Source organism: Panthera leo, chromosome E1 (genome assembly GCF_018350215.1).
Source record: "Panthera leo isolate Ple1 chromosome E1, P.leo_Ple1_pat1.1, whole genome shotgun sequence".
Classification (NCBI taxonomy): domain Eukaryota; kingdom Metazoa; phylum Chordata; class Mammalia; order Carnivora; family Felidae; genus Panthera; species Panthera leo.
The window spans coordinates 56,948,702-56,963,365 of NC_056692.1; the positions used below are offsets into that span (position 1 = coordinate 56,948,702).

Here is a 14,664-nt window from a genome sequence, read left to right on the forward strand (position 1 = left end):
CTCCCGCCGCCCCCCGCCATTCTCCACTCTCTCCCTTTGCAAATGGCCCCAGTACATCCGCCGAAGGGGGACACTGGGATGTAGAGACCGGTGGCCTCAGCGATATCTTCCAGTAAAGACTACGGTGGGTCCCCTCAAGCTGTGCCCTGCAGCACCCCCAAAGTAGCCACACCCCCGCTGTTGAAAAGGAGGTGCAGGGCTACAATAAAACGGTCTACGTAAACAGCTGTCCAAGGGTCTGGTGTAACCAGGGTGAAATCGAGAATGTCTGGGACGGTAGCCGTTTGCAACGTGGCTAGTCCAAGCCGGGGGCGGGTGGGGTGGGGGGGGGTCCCCTAAGTGCACGGTGCACGCTGGACTTCATAGACTTCAGTACGGAAAGCAGAACGAATGTAAAATACCTAAAAAGGGTTTACGTTGATGACATGTGGCGTTGATAATATTTTGGCTCCATTAAGTGAAATATATTTCGCGTCACCTGTTTCTTAACGTTTTTCAACGTGGCTACTGGAAACTTGAAAATTACAGACGTGGGGTGCTTATCGGGGACCTGCCTTCTGTTTTCTGCTGGGGGATCAGGCTGTTCCTCCAGTCCAGGGACCCCCTCCTCCTGTGCTCTGGAGACCCCCATCGGGTGAGCGATGAGTGAGGGAACATGTGGAAAGCACCCGGGTTGTCTCCTGGGCCAGAGGTGAGCAGGGAGGGGAGGAGGTAGGGCAAGGGGCGGCCTCGGAGAGCGTGAGGTTTGCCTACGTGTGGCCCCGGAAGCGGTGGTGGGCCCTGGGGGGCAAAGCTAGGTCAGGGGCAGAGAAGGAGCTTCTGAGGGGAGTACTGAGAAGGCGGCCCTCTGCCCACAGGACAGGTGCAGAGTGGAGGTGCATATCCAGGCTCCTTGTTAACCTTGACACCTGGGACAGGAGTCCCCCCCGGCATCCTTTGTCCATGGTTCTTGGAACTGTCCTTCAGGGCCCCGGTGACAGGGGTCCAGCAGGGTGGGCAGGGTGGGCAGGAGCCACCCCCTGCCCACCCCTGACTCCCCATCCTAGGAAACCACCTTCTTGGAGGAAAGAGAGGCGCCCATTTTGAGTGGCCACTCTTCCTGATTCTGGTCGTCCTGTCCCACTTTAGTTCTCGTGACTACAGTTGACGCGCCCATTTTGCAGGTGGGGAGGGCCCGAGCCCGCAGGGTTGGGTCATGAGCCAAAGCTCTCTCCCGGGAAGGGGGCCTGATTCTGGCGTCCGCCTCCGAGGTCCGCGTCTCAGATCCACGACCGTCCTCCCTCCCGCCGTGATGGGAACAAGATCTCCGGACACGCATCCCTCCCCTGGACGCTCCCCGTCTTTGGCCAGGCGCCCAGAGACCACGGCGGCGGCTTTGCACTCTGCGTGGGGTGGGGAGGGGAGGACAGCGGCCCCCTGAAGCCTTCACGGTTCGGAGTCCGTGGCCATCAGGGGTGGGCAGTGCTTGGGCTGGTGCTGCTGGGGAGAGCTGGCTTCTGAGGAACCCCAGGGGGACCAGCTGGATGTGGCCGGTTTGCCAGCGTGGCCAGTGGGTGGGCGCCTGGGGGCCTCGTCCACCAGCCACGTGGGGGGCATGGGAATGGGAAGGAGAGCCGGCCTCGGGAGCGGGTCTGGGCCAGCTGGCCCTCACACCACCCTCTCAGGTGTCCCTCAGGGCTCCTCTGCACTTGAACGACTCACTCCCCGCCCCTGCAAATCCCCCCAAAACCCGCGGGAGCTCTCTGCTAGTGGGGAGGAGGCCTGGGGCTCCCTTGGCCACTCTAGCGCCTGGGAGTGACTCACTCAGGGGTCAGAGGCCGTGGCACGGGATGGGTCTGGCAGATCCCAGCATCCAGGCCCAGCCCCAAACAGGGTGGTTCCCAAGCTCCTCCCTCTGGGGACCACCTAGCCCATCCCCCCTGAGGGTCCCAGCACCACACCAGGCTCTGCGGGGGAGGGTGACTCATTGCCAGGGCCCTGAGGGCTGTAGAAGCCGCGGCTCCCGGGAAGAAAGAAAGTGCTCAGGGTGAGCCGGCCCCGCCCGTACCTCCCCGCCCCGCCCGGCCCCAGTTCCCCTTCTCGAGGCTTCTCCCTGGGGGCCGTCTCCACCACGGCGCGCTTAGGCAGTTGAGGCTTTGGCCCTTGACCGCTTTCCTGGGAGAGGTCTGCCGACCTGAGGGAGCCCGTCCGATAGCCTGGGTGTGTTATCTGAGCCGGCCGAGGGTCAGGACCCGTTTGGGGCTCACCTGGCAAAGGGAGGGGGGTGCTGGGCGGGGCAGCAGGGACCGAGGGCGCCCCCGGGCAGTGTCAGATTCCCGGCACCACCCTGCACTCCCGTCCCGCCCGCCTCCCCCCGGGCAGGACCGTCTGGGAGGAGGGGACTCTGCGGGCGCCCTGACTTGTGGCCGGGGCGGTTGGGACTGGACGTCCAGGTGAGCCGTCTTCCCTCTCTCCCTCCTGGAGCTCTTTCCTGGGGGACCCCGTCGCTTCCCTGGAGGCCGGCTCGGGAGCTCGGCTCCTTGGCGTTTCTTACGCACCGAATGCACCCCGGTTGGTTTCGGGCCTGCAGCCGGGCGCCCCTTCTCTCCCCCGCCCCCGACTCTGCTCCCCTCGCCCTGCCCCCGAGCCTCCGGGCTCAGGCGGTCCCTCCTACCTCTGCCCGCGCTCTGGGAGGCTCCTTGTTCCGCGGCCACAAAGCCCCTTTGATCCTCTGCTCGGCTCCGAGCCATGTGACCCGGTGGGCGGGCCGCGCTCTCCGGCAGCCAGCGCAGCCCGACTCAGCTGCAGGGGTGAGTCCTCCGCTCCCTTTGTTCCTTGCGGCCTCGCACCGGCGGTGGCCGGGGGCCCTCAGGTGGTGCGGCCGCCCGGCGGTCCTCCGACGGCCCGGTGGCGGGGCCGCGCGCGGCGCCTCCCCGGGGGTCCCTGTCCCCCACCCGGGCCCGGCCCCCCGCTCCCCACCACCAGCCGGCGGGACGGCTCTGGGTCCCCGGGAGAGGGGCGGCGGGAGCTCGGTCTCCACGCGGGGCCCAGATTTTCGGCCGCGGAGCAGGAGAAAAGGGCTTTGTGCGGCCACAGCTATCTCTTTGTAAATATTGGGCCAGCTAAGCCGAGTGGCCAGGTCCTTCCCGCGGCGGGGAGTTTCTCGCAGCCGGTTTCCCATTCGCGGGGGGCTTCCCTGGCTTCCAGGAGGCCCGGGAGGCACTCGGATTGGCCACCGCTGCCTCTTAAAATCGTTCCGCACAGATTGTCAGCCGTTGGGGCGGGCGGCTGGGAGGCTAGCTTCGGCAGACCCTGGACATGCGGGTGCCCCATCTGGTATGGGCGTGGGGGACCCTGCCGCGCTGACTCCGGGTCCTGGGGGCGGGGGGGGGGGGTGGGCGTCTGGAAGGCGGCTTGTGCCCGGAGCATCCTGGGGGGCCACTCCCTGTCAAGGAACGGGGCTGTGGGGGGGTGGAGGTGAGGGAGGAGCTCCTTGGGGCCGAGGCTTCCAAAGAACTTTCCAGCAGAGACGATGGGAAATCCCCCAGACTCAAATCCCACAGCCAGCCGGGCGAGTCCCCCCCGCCCCCCTCGTGCACCAGCGCTGGGATGGCCGGGGTGCTTCAGAGCCTGTGCCCTCTGCTCCCAAAACTTCATCCCACTGTCCCCTGGGGATCGACTCAGCCAGTCCTGGTGCCCCTCTGCTTCCTCTCTGCCAGGAAATCTGCCTCTTTTGTCAGAGGTTTGGGGGAGCATCTCTGCTCACCAAAGAGAAGTTTGGAATTCCTTTCCTGGAGGAAAATGTGCCGCCCAGGCAGTGGGCTTCTGGCGGTAGGCATAGCACCCTAGTAGGAATTTGGTTTGGATCCCGCACAGAAAATCCTGTTAGGCAAGGACAGAGAGAAAGCCCCCCATTCCCTTCCAATCCCTTATGTCCCCTTCTGATCCCTTCTAATCACGTGTGGGTTTCCCACCTCGTTCATGGGCACTTGGCCTCCGTGGGTGTTTACATAAATGTCATTTCTCTTCTGGCTGGCTCCCCGTGGCAACCCAGGGGGGCTCCTTTTCAGGAAATAGGAAGCAGAATGAGTTTGTTTAACCATTTGGGGCTGGAGGACCAGTGTCTGTGTGGGACCTCTTTGGAAGGGTGGGGTGCTTGCTTCTGTCCCTTTGGGTCTCCTTCGGGCTCAGGTGAGACTTCGGAGGGAGGCCTCTTCTGTGGCTGACCCGTTTTAACATCTGCGTTGTCGGTGACCCCTCCTGGGCATCCCCACTGCCCCCCCCCCCCCCCCCCGATTATTTCCGTGTTGGGGCACCTGCCTCACTAATGTGTCTGCTGGTTTCTGTCTGTATTTCCGACAGACTGCTCCGTTTGACTGGCACCGTGTCAGGGACGGTGGCCAGTTCAGCTGGCGTGTGGGGAGGGCCTACTCTGTGTGGGGCACAGGGCGCTCTGAGACGTGGGGAGGGGGCAGCCACAAGGCCCCGCCCACCCAAGCCAAAGACAGCCCAGGTTGGGGCCCGTGGGTCATTCCCTGAGTGCCCCAAGCCTCGAGAACGGGGTTCACGGTGGCTTTCACCCCAGAAGCCCCGCACCCCTTAAGGCAACCAGAGTCTCTGGGCTGACCTACCTCCCACCACCCCCTCCCCTCTTCCCCAGCCACGTACCCTCCCCACTTCCTGTTGTGTCATAGCCTGAGCTGTTCTTGTCAGATAGGATGAGCCACATTCCCTAGGGGCCTTCAGAGAAGGGGAAGACCCTATCCGTAAGAAAGCACCCCCGCCAGCCTCTAGCCTAGCTTCCTGTGTTGTCAAAGGCTTAGGAGCTTCCGTTATCCGATGCCCCCTGCACATTTAAGGCTCGGGCCAGCTTTCCCAGGCCACCCAAGGGGTTCTGGGCTCCCTCCTGCTCTCCTTGGCCAGGTGCACGGGAGGGATGACTTTATTTCAGGGCTGGTGATCTCGGAGATCACCACTGCCCGCTTCCCCGCAGCCGAGCTCTCGGGGAAGATGCTTCCAGCAGAAATCACAGCCCTTGGCCCAGACTCATTCCCAGACTTCTGCCTTCCAGCGGCAGGCTTTGATTTGTTTATTGAGAGCCATCCTGGTTCCTTGGACAGGTAGGGACCTGCTCTCAGGCGCAGTGTGGAGCCTTGCGAGGCCTTCCCAGGAACGCTCCCCAGGGTGGCGGGCAGTGAAGTCATCTGTGCGGGCCAGCCCGTTCTCCGAGGAGCAGGCTGGGAAGCCAGGGGAGGCCCACAGCTAATGATAGGCCTTCCAGCCTGCCCGCCGTGGCTTGTCCCTGGGCTGGGGTGGGTGAGTGGGGTCCAAATGCCCCGTCCTCTCTTTCTCTGTTATCATCACCGGGAAGGGCCGGGCCGCCGGGCCCAGGAGTTCCGAGTTCTGATTCTAACTTCGGGCCCTTGCCCTCTGGACCAGCCCGTTCCCACCTTGAGAGCAGAATTGGTGCTCAGCCCTCAGAAGCTGGTTTCCGGGAAGAGGGTCTGGGCCTTGGTTTGGGGGGCTGCAGCTTCTCACAAAGGGTCTGAAAGGCGAGGGTGAGCCCGTCGGCTCACTCCCCTCTTCCTGGCTGGTCCAACCGAAATGTGATTTTTAAACGTTTTAGTTTAGCTGGATCGTGGCAGAGGCACCCCCAAATTTCTTGTGCCTTTTCTGAAGCTGGGGGTGGGGGGGCCACCCTTGGGGAGATGTTGGCTCCCGAGCAGCCAAGGTGGCCCTCGGAACCCCAGCTCCAGGCTGGGGTTGAGTCACTGACACTGACCCTGCGCCCACCCCCCCCTCCCCTGCCCCCCGCCCCCACACTTGGCCTTGGGGAAGGAGAGCTCACCAGGCATTGATTTCCTCCGTTTTGCACCTGGCTTGCAATCCCCACTTCCGGGACCTGTGTCCCCAGAGGCCTGCCAGCCCCTGCCCTGCCCTGCAAATGCCAGGCACCGAGTGCCCAGTCATCTGGACGGTCATTGGAGTGTCCTTGCTGATGTCCCCAGCAGAGTGTGTCCTACCTCCCAGATACTTATCTCCTACCTTATCTCCCAGGCCAGGTTCTAGGTGCCTGTCACCAGGCCTTTGACATTGGGACCCCAGATAAGATTTTCCTAGCTCGGAGCGGGACGGTGATTTCAAATTCACTCTCCTGCGTGGAGGACCCCCCCCCCCCCACACACACACACACCGGACGGGGACATTGTGTCCTGTCTTTCCCTAGACTGTGGACTTGTGTAGAGATTGCATTTTATTGATCTCTGTCTCCGGGCCCGGACCTCCCAGGAGCTTGCTCAGTTAACGTTTGAATGCATGCACAGTCAGCACGGTTTACCCAAAGCTTTTCATCTTTTGTCCAAATCCTCTGGTTTCTGTACGACCAGCTCCAGAGAGCCTTACGAGAACAGCCCGTGGCCCTACTGTCTTTATACGTGCTCTCCTTGGAGTGTTTCTTTTCTTGGGGATCTGAATACATCCTCCCGGTGCAGGGGACTGGACCAGATGGCCCGGCCCCCACTCTGTGCCCTGGTTCCGGGGAAGTAGGGGACTGAGGACAGGATCCACATTGCCACCCGTTGGCGGGTGTCAGCTGTGGACTCCAAAGACCCATGATGGGAGGGGGGGGGCAGGGGCCCCCCTGGGTCGGAGGGACAGTCGCTGCTGTTTTGCAGACCACATGCTCTGCTAATGCAGGGCTGGGCCCTCCAACAGGGCCCGTCCTGCTGACCACAGTTGACTCCGGGCCCGGTGTGCGGAGCCCTCTGTCTTCCTCTTGGAGAATTTATTGAGGTGATGAGGCTGCCTCATGCCCTACATGACAGGTGGAAACTGAGAAAGTTTCTCTTTGGGGAACACGTAAGGTTGCCTATTAGGAATAAGTTTATTTATTACAGAATAAATGAGTTTTTTAAAATTACTTCTTTTTCACAGAGAGACAGAGACAGAGCGTGAGCAGGGGGAGGGGCAGAGAGCGAGAGGGAGACACAGAATCGGAAGCAGGAGCCAGGCTCCGAGCCGTCAGCACAGAGCCTGACCCGGGGCTCGAACTTACGAACCGCGAGATCCTGACCTGAGCCAAAGTCGGACGCTCAACCGACGGAGCCCCCCCCAGGCGCCCCCAGAATAAATGAGTTTTCAGCTGATTCCTTGAGCCACCTCTGCTCCAGGCCACCTCAGCCCAAGGCCGGTTTGACCTACGTCGATCCGAATGCCCTCTTCACCGCCCCCCAGAGCCCACCTGGCCAGCCAAGGGGCCGCTTCAGGCTTCCTCTGTGCTGCTGAGTAGTGCCAAACAAGCCTTGTTGGCACCTTCCTGTCGGTCTTCCCACACGTCCGGAATGTTCCAGTTCAGGGCAGAAGCCCGTTGTGCCCTCCTCTGGTGCTTTCCCCCCCATCTTGGAGGCAGATGCCAGGACGAAGGCCTGGGAAGCAGGTTGCTCGGCCCCACGGGTTCAGTGACTTACCTGCTGATGCCAGATTGGCAGCACTGGAGCTGGGACACCCCCCCCCCCCCCCGCTGCCTTCCCATGTGTCCCCTACTCAGGTGTAGAGTGAGCCCTCCCCCAGTCCCCTCTTAGGGCCCCAGCGGGCAGAGGCCCTTGGAGGCAGGATGTGGGGGCCGTTCCGAACCAAGGGAACTCAGCGCCCAGGTGAGGCTCCCAGCGAGGCGGGCGGTGACTCCGGGTGGAAGCCGGGAGGTTGGGGAACAGTGAGGAGCCTGGCAGAAGTTCCTGTGGAAGGTGAGGGGGGAGGCGGGCGAGGGTAGGGCGGCCAGGAGACCCCTGTCTTTCTTTGGTGGGGACCTGGGCCCAGGGACCAGCCCCACCTCTGTTAACTTGGCATCAGCCGGCCACCTATGACCGGGTCAGCGTTTCCCGAGGCTCCTGACCAGCCCCCACATCTGCTTTGTCGACCTGCTCGCTCGCTGGGAGAGCGGCCCGCTCCCCAGATTCCGTGAGGGGATGGACATTGCAGGGAGAGCTTCACACGTGGGGCCAGGGAACCGCCTGGTGCCTGCCGTGCACCTGTCGATGGCCCTGCGGCCTTACACACGTGCCACGTCGCCTCTGAGCCGCCGTCCAGTTTCCGGAAGGCGTACCGCTTCACAGGGTCAGCACGGAGGTCACAGAACCTGGACGGGGAGGTGCCAAGTGCGTGTAACCCCTCGCCTGCCGTTCTCATGAGTCCTGACCTCGGGACGGCCCTGGGCCGAGCACGGTAGGGGGCCCCACGAGGCAGGCCTTCCAGAAGCTTCCATCCCAGTTAGGTGGCAAGTACACACCAGCTTGGGTGGCTCCGTCAGTGAAGCGTCCGACTCTTGATTTTGGCTTGGCTCATGAGACCGAGCCCCGCGGCGGGCTCTGCACGGACGGCGTGGAGCCCGCTTGGGATTCTCTCTCTCTCCCTCTCTCCCCCTCCCTGCTTGCATTCTCTCTCTCAAGAATAAATAAACATTTAAAAAGATGCACCAGCTGTAAGATGAGCGGCTCTAGGAAGGTGTCCTAGGACCTGCTGGGGGTGGGGTGGGGGTGGGGGGTCCCAGGAAGCAGCTACTTTGCAACTGGGACTCAGCAAAGGTTTTAGGGCCCGGAGTGTTGAGATGATCCCTCTGGGCTCTTTGGAATTTCACTGGAGACACAGAGGAGAGCAGCTCAGGGGCGGCTGGGGGAGCGGGACCACAGGGGAAATTTCCGGGAACATGTGGGGGTGGGGCGGGGCTGGGGGGTGTGGTGCCCACCTGTCCACATGGAGGTGGCACCCCACACACGGCACCCCTCAGCAGGTGCCTGCTTCCTGCTTCCTGCTTCCTGCTTCCTGCTCTTGCACAGAGTTCCTCAGCTGACCTTTGCCATCCTTCCAAAGGTCTTGGCTGCCTCCCCAGCCTCCCCCGGGGCTCACAGTGGAACCGGAGCACCTGGTCAGTCACACCTTGCCCGTGTGCGGACGGCCACTTCTGTCTTCATTATTTCCTTATACATTTGCCCAGCAACGCGTTTTGGACACCACTCAGCAGGAAGGTGCAGAAATGCTTCTGGGCCTGAAACCCAGGCCTGGCCTGCTCACATCTCCTGGGGCCCATCGTGGGCCCGTGGGAGGATGAGCCAGTGGCCTCTCCCTGCACCTGTCGGCTGCTAGATCCCAGACTGTGGGGGAGACGTGTGAGTCAGGGATGGGAGGCTGGTTCTCCGAGGGCCCCCGTGTTTGTGGGGCGGTTGGGGTGAGGACAGTCCCACCGCGTGTGCCGCCCTGAGCTGGCCCCTCGCCGTGGGGCTCCCCGGGGACGGCTGGGGAGTAAAGACCTAACGAACGCCACGGGGCACTCGGAAACTCAGGCGCTAAAGTCATAATTAAACCTTGAGCCACCAGAGACCTCCCACCCCACCCTCTCTGGGGCCTTTGCCGCCCCGTGAAAGCGGGGCTTCGGTGAATTCTCTAGGACTTGTTTCCACGGAGGCTCGTTCGGCAGCATCCTTCGGGTTTGGGACGGGACAGGGCGAAGCTCGGGCCTCTGACAGATTTGGGGTGGGTCGTGCCAGAGATGGCCCAGGATATCCGGCGGCCGCCCCCGGCAGCTGCTGGCTCCTGCCATCATTTCCGCTGGGTCGGCTGGGCCTGCGCAGAAGACTGAACACCTGCCCGGTGTGTGCGTGTGTGCGTGTGTGTGTGGGGGGGCCTGGGGCCTGCTGCTGCTGCTTCACCCAGTTGGTTCTGGTACGTGTAAGGGGTCGCAGGTGTCCCTGCATCCGGGAGGGGAGTGCTGAGTGGGTTTTCCCTTGTCCCTCCTGCCCAGAGACCCTCTGTGGTTGCTGATTGGCTGCGTTTGAATCCCAGTCTCCCCTCCCTTCAGGTTGAGGTTTTGGTTTCCTGCTGTGTTAAAGGGGGCTCCTAATGAGCACCGGTGGGGTCAGGAGCAGAGAGGGCAAGGGGGGGGGGGTCGCAGGGCCAGGGAGCCTGCCAGCGCCCCCACTCGCTGGGCTGCAGAGTTGGGGGGCACCTGGAGGCGGGATGTTGGATCGGTGCTGGGAGCTGGCCACGGACGAGGACACGGGGAGCAGGCTGTTATATTGCTGTTGTTAGGAGCTTTATCGAGATACACTTTGCACGCCGTTAAAATCCAGTCGTCTAAAGTGTACAATTCAGAGGTTTTTTAGCGCATCCCAACGTTACCCAGTCATCACGACTAATTCCAGAACATTCTCATCATCTCAGAAGAGACCCTGTTCCCACGAACAGCTCCCTGCCCCCAGCCCCTGGCAACACGAAGCTGCCTCGTGCCTCTATGAATTTGCCTGCTTTGGGCGTTGTATAAATGTGGAATCAGAGAGGACAGGTGGCTTTTTATGCCATGGTATCTTCAAGGTCCACGTGGTAGCAGGGGTCAGCGCTTGGTTCCTTTTCCTGGCTGAATAGTGTTCCACGCGGTGGCCCCGTCCTGTGCTGCTTATCCCTTCATCAGTAGCCGGGCATCGGGGCTGTTTCTGTTTTTCGAGTCCTGTGAATCATGCAACACTCGATGTTGGTGCCCGTGTCTTGGTGCGGACTTGTGTTTTCATTTCTCCCCGGAATTGCCGGTCGTGCGATAGTTGGTTCGCCAGCACGGGTGGGGGCGCGCCCTGTGTCCCCGGCGGGGGGCGGCGGCGGCGGCGGGGAGGGGGCAGTCGCTGCGCGCTTCTCTCTCTCCTGCACTTTCCCCCATGACCTGTCTTGAGTCTGTGTCTGGGCGATTCGCCAGGGGTCCTTTTGTTTCCTTTTGCATCCAGCGGTGAATGGGCTGGATGGGTGGATGGGTTTGGGGGTGGGGGTGGGGGTGGGGGCACAGAGAAGCCATTCGGGTCTGCAGCTGAGTCCTGGAGCCGACTTCTGGTTTCCGTGGGCCCAGAACTAAGGAAGGTTTGCGTGTCTCTTCTCGTCCTCTTCTCTCCTCTCCTCTCTTCTTCTTTCTCTCTCCTCTCTCTCTCTCTCTCTCTCTCTCTCTCTCTGGAAGGTTTGCATGTCCCTTCTCTTCTCTTCTCTTCTCTTCTCTTCTCTTCTCTTCTCTTCTCTTCTCTTCCCTTCCCTTCCCTTCCCTTCCCTTCCCTTCCCTTCCCTTCCCTTCCCTCCTCTCCTCTCCTCTCCTCTCCTCTCCTCTCCTCTCCTCTCCTCTCCTCTCCTCTCCTCTCCTCTTCTTTCTCTCTCCTCTCTCTCTCTCTCTCTCTCTCTCTCTCAGCTGTAGCAGTGAACTCACGCAGTATGAGAGAGGAAGTGGGTGGAGGGAGTGGCTGGGTTTTGTGTGACCCCCTCCTCCTCCCTCTCCCCCTTCCCCTCTAGAGGAAGCTGAGGGAAAGGAGGACTGGGGTGTGGGAGCGGCCTTTCTTTTTTTTTTCCTGAGAGAACGCGCTCCCCCTTCCCCCACCGGCCTTGGCCCCAGGGAGACCTTTCCTTCCAGGGAGGGTGGAGGCGCGGGGGGCTGCCTCTGGGGTCCAGGGAGGGGGCGAGGGCCGCGGCATGATCTGCAGGGAGCCACCGAAAAGTGAAGTGAAACAAACCCGTGTCCATTGTCATCTGAAACCACCGCGTGAGCGCAGAAAGCGAGGCCCTTTGCCCCGCCTGCACCAAGGCGCCCGCTCCCCCCGCAGCCCGAATTGAGCGCCCCGGGAAGGGCCCACTTGGCAGGGCCGGGAGCGAGCGGTCAGGCCCGGGCCAGGCTCCCCTCCTCCCGGCCCGCAGCTGGAGGGCCCTCTGTGCCGCGCCAGTTCACAGGCAGAAATTACCATATGAATGTGGCTCCTTCCCGGAGCCTCGGGGCGGAGGGACCTGGGAGGGGACCTGGGAGGCGCCGGGCTCCCACCCCCGTGGCCTCCACAGCTGCTGCGATCTCAGGGAGGACGCCTCAGACGGTTCCCATCTGCCGGCAGGTACCCCGGGGGGTGTGTGGAGGGTGCGGGGCCGCCTGGGGTCTGCCTGCGGGCAGGGTCCCGTGAGGGTGGGACCCCCCAGACTGGTGCGCTCTCTAGTTTAACTGCCTTCCGTCGTCACCTGTGTAAGAGCCCTGTCGATCTTGTTATTTTGGTCTCATTTCGAGAGTCGCGGCCGTTACCGCCGGAAGCCCAGGATCCCGAGTGATAAAGCAAGTTTGAGCGCTTTGCAGACTGTGCAGTGCCCAAGCCCAGCCCAGCCCTGGGGGTCAGCGCTGCTCACTGGGCCCAGCCGGCCCCGTGCGTCTGCGGTCCAGGCTGAGCCCCGGGGCCCCAGGACTGGGTATGTTTCCAAGACTGGTTGTGTCAGAGTTAATCAATTCTCTTTGCCAGTTCTAACCACTCTTCAGTCCGGGCTGGAGGCAGGTCACGTGTAGCTGCTGGACCGCAGATTAGGGGACAGCAGGAAGAGTCACCCTTGGGCTATGAAACTAACCTACTGACCCTAGTTCCCAGGAGGGCATGTCTTCCGGGGTTGCCCGGTGACCGACAGCCTGGTCCCTCCACGCTGGGGACTCGCTTGTCGCTGTTGCACCGGCCAGGCCATCTGCAGCGGTGGGGAGCGGCTCGGGGCAGTGACCGGGGTGGTCCGAGCCCCTGCCCACCGGCATGCCTGCCCCAGGCCCAGTCTCTGCCCGCCTCTCCTCCTCTGGGCGCCCTTCCCCCCCATTTCCTGAGCAAAATTTCCTGAATGGGCAGGAGCTGTCCTCGGAAGCCCGTCCATCCGTCCATCCTTCCTCTTCGGTGCTTTGTGGCTCCAGAGGACGACGGAGACTGGAAATGGTTAACATCCCATTCCCATCCTGCCACACGCCGAAGGCCGTGGGGAAGCCCGTGGGAGAGGATGCGGGCCAGCAGTTTGGGGCCGGGCCGAGAGGCGCCACCCGGCTTGGCCGGGGAGCAGGAGCCGGCCCCTTACAGTGTTCTGGGAAGAGAGGAGGAAGGAAGGGTAGCGAGTTTCCTATTGGTTCGTTCATTCACTCACTCATTCATTCATTCATTCATTCAGCAACTGGGGAAATGAGGGGTTCCTCCAGGAGCAGAGCAGGAGAGAACCTCTGTGAGGAGCCTTGTTTGCAGAGCTGGTAGGAGCTGGGGAGACAGTCCATTCACCCAAGCTGGAGAGCTGGGTATGGGCTTCTGTTTTCTGTACAGCTACTCAGAGCACTGACTGGGCACTGTTCCTTGTGCTTCGTAAACAATCTTGTTGGATTCCCCCAGCGCTCTCGGGAGGCAAGCAGTGGTATTGTCCCAATCCACACAGAAGAAAATGGAGGTGCAGAGAGGTTAAGTTCCTTGCTCTGGGTCACACAGCGAGCGTGATGGGGGGGGGGGTGAGGGTGGAGGGCAGGCATGGTGATGGCTTGGGTGGTGGGGGCCGCGGGGAGGCAAGCAAGGCCGCCACCTGCAGGGATGTTGGGCTGGAACTGGGAGGACTTTGGGACAGATGGTTGGGTTTGGGTGATGGGAGGGGAAGGACCAAGGCTGGGCCCCCCAGATTTGTAGCTGTGATAACTGGACGCCTGGAGGTGCCATTTACTCACGTGGAGGGATTGGGGGGCGGCCTGGAGGGTCAGAGTTCAGTTTGGGGCCCGTTCGGTCTGAGACCTCCAGACTTCACTGGGCAGGGGCCACAGACGCTGGTGCCGGTGGGGCCTCGGGGCATCTCCGCTGAGCTGGGACGGACTCAGAGGGACGGTCAGTTGGCATCAGTGTGTGAACCGGACAGAGGTTGGCCTGTGACGCTCGGGGGCTGGGCAGAGTCGCCTGGAGAGAGTGTCCAGCCGGGGGCCGGGACTTCCAGGTGGAAGGAGAGCCAGCAAAGAGGCTGAGCCCCCCAGCAGCCTCGGACAGGGGAAAGGCAGCGGAGGCCCGCGCGGCTAAGAGAAGAGAGCGTTGCGGGAAGGAAAAGACTGACTGGGGTGCTCAGGGCTCACTCCCTGCAACGTGGGGTGAGGGGTGACCCCTCAGGACTTTGTTCCGCAGAGGTCTGGCAGCCGTGTGCACTCAGAACCGCCAGTCCAGAAGTACGCCCCAGCTTCACCCCCCAGTGCAGACAGGAAATGGGCTGTGCCCGCTTCTCTCTGGTGTATGACCCAGCCCTGGGCTCACAGGTGTCTGCACCCTGCCCACGGCCAGCGTGTCCCCCACCCCCGCCCCGCCCCGACCCCAGGCGGTGTCTCAGGGGTGATGGAACGTCCCCCCCGAGGGGTAACTGGGCAGCTGTCGCTGCACACGGCTTTTTCCTGGGGAGGGCCCCGGGTAGAGGGGTGGCTGTGTTTCTGAGATTCCTCCGATGGGCGGGCTGTCCGTCCCACGTTCCCCTACTGGCTCCGGATGTGTCCTCAGAGTTCACAGGGCCTTTCTTGGGCTTATCCTCGGAACGAGTGGCTCCCGTAGGAGCGCCGGGGAGCGGTGGAGTCTGGGACGTGTGGAATCGGAGCGGCCCCGCCGGCCGGGGGGACGCGGTCCGAGTAGGAGTCCTTGCTAATCCCCAGGCCCCGAGCCCACTGCTTCCAGAACCTCTGCTCTCCTGAGCAGGAAGGACCCAGAGGTGGGAGAGAAGATGACTCCAGCTCTCTCGCCACTGCTCAGCCCACAGCCAGAGCGACAAAGGGATGGGGGACCTGATTCAAGAGGGTCCGGGGCTGCTGACTCCCTGCCTCAGGGGTCATCTGGTCAGGCTTCCCGCCCAGGAATGTGGCCCTCCCTGCATGGCCCCCGCGGG

The 14,664-nt window shown here is 62.4% G+C and overlaps 1 protein-coding gene across 6 annotated transcripts in view; it reads left to right on the plus strand.

The window, feature by feature from the left end:
* SEPTIN9 (septin 9) overlaps nucleotides 1–14,664 on the plus strand; it is a 146,858-nt gene that overhangs the window by 110,415 nt on the left and 21,779 nt on the right. Inside the window, exon 1 of one of the 6 annotated variants that reach the window (XM_042917079.1) lies at nucleotides 2,640–2,789. The exons of 4 other annotated variants lie outside the window; for them this stretch is intronic. The gene's annotated coding sequence lies outside the window, so the exon portion shown is untranslated. Of the gene's footprint in view, nucleotides 1–2,639; nucleotides 2,790–11,751; nucleotides 11,877–14,664 lie in introns of those variants that run through there. One more of the 6 variants, XM_042917080.1, reaches the window with a different exon arrangement.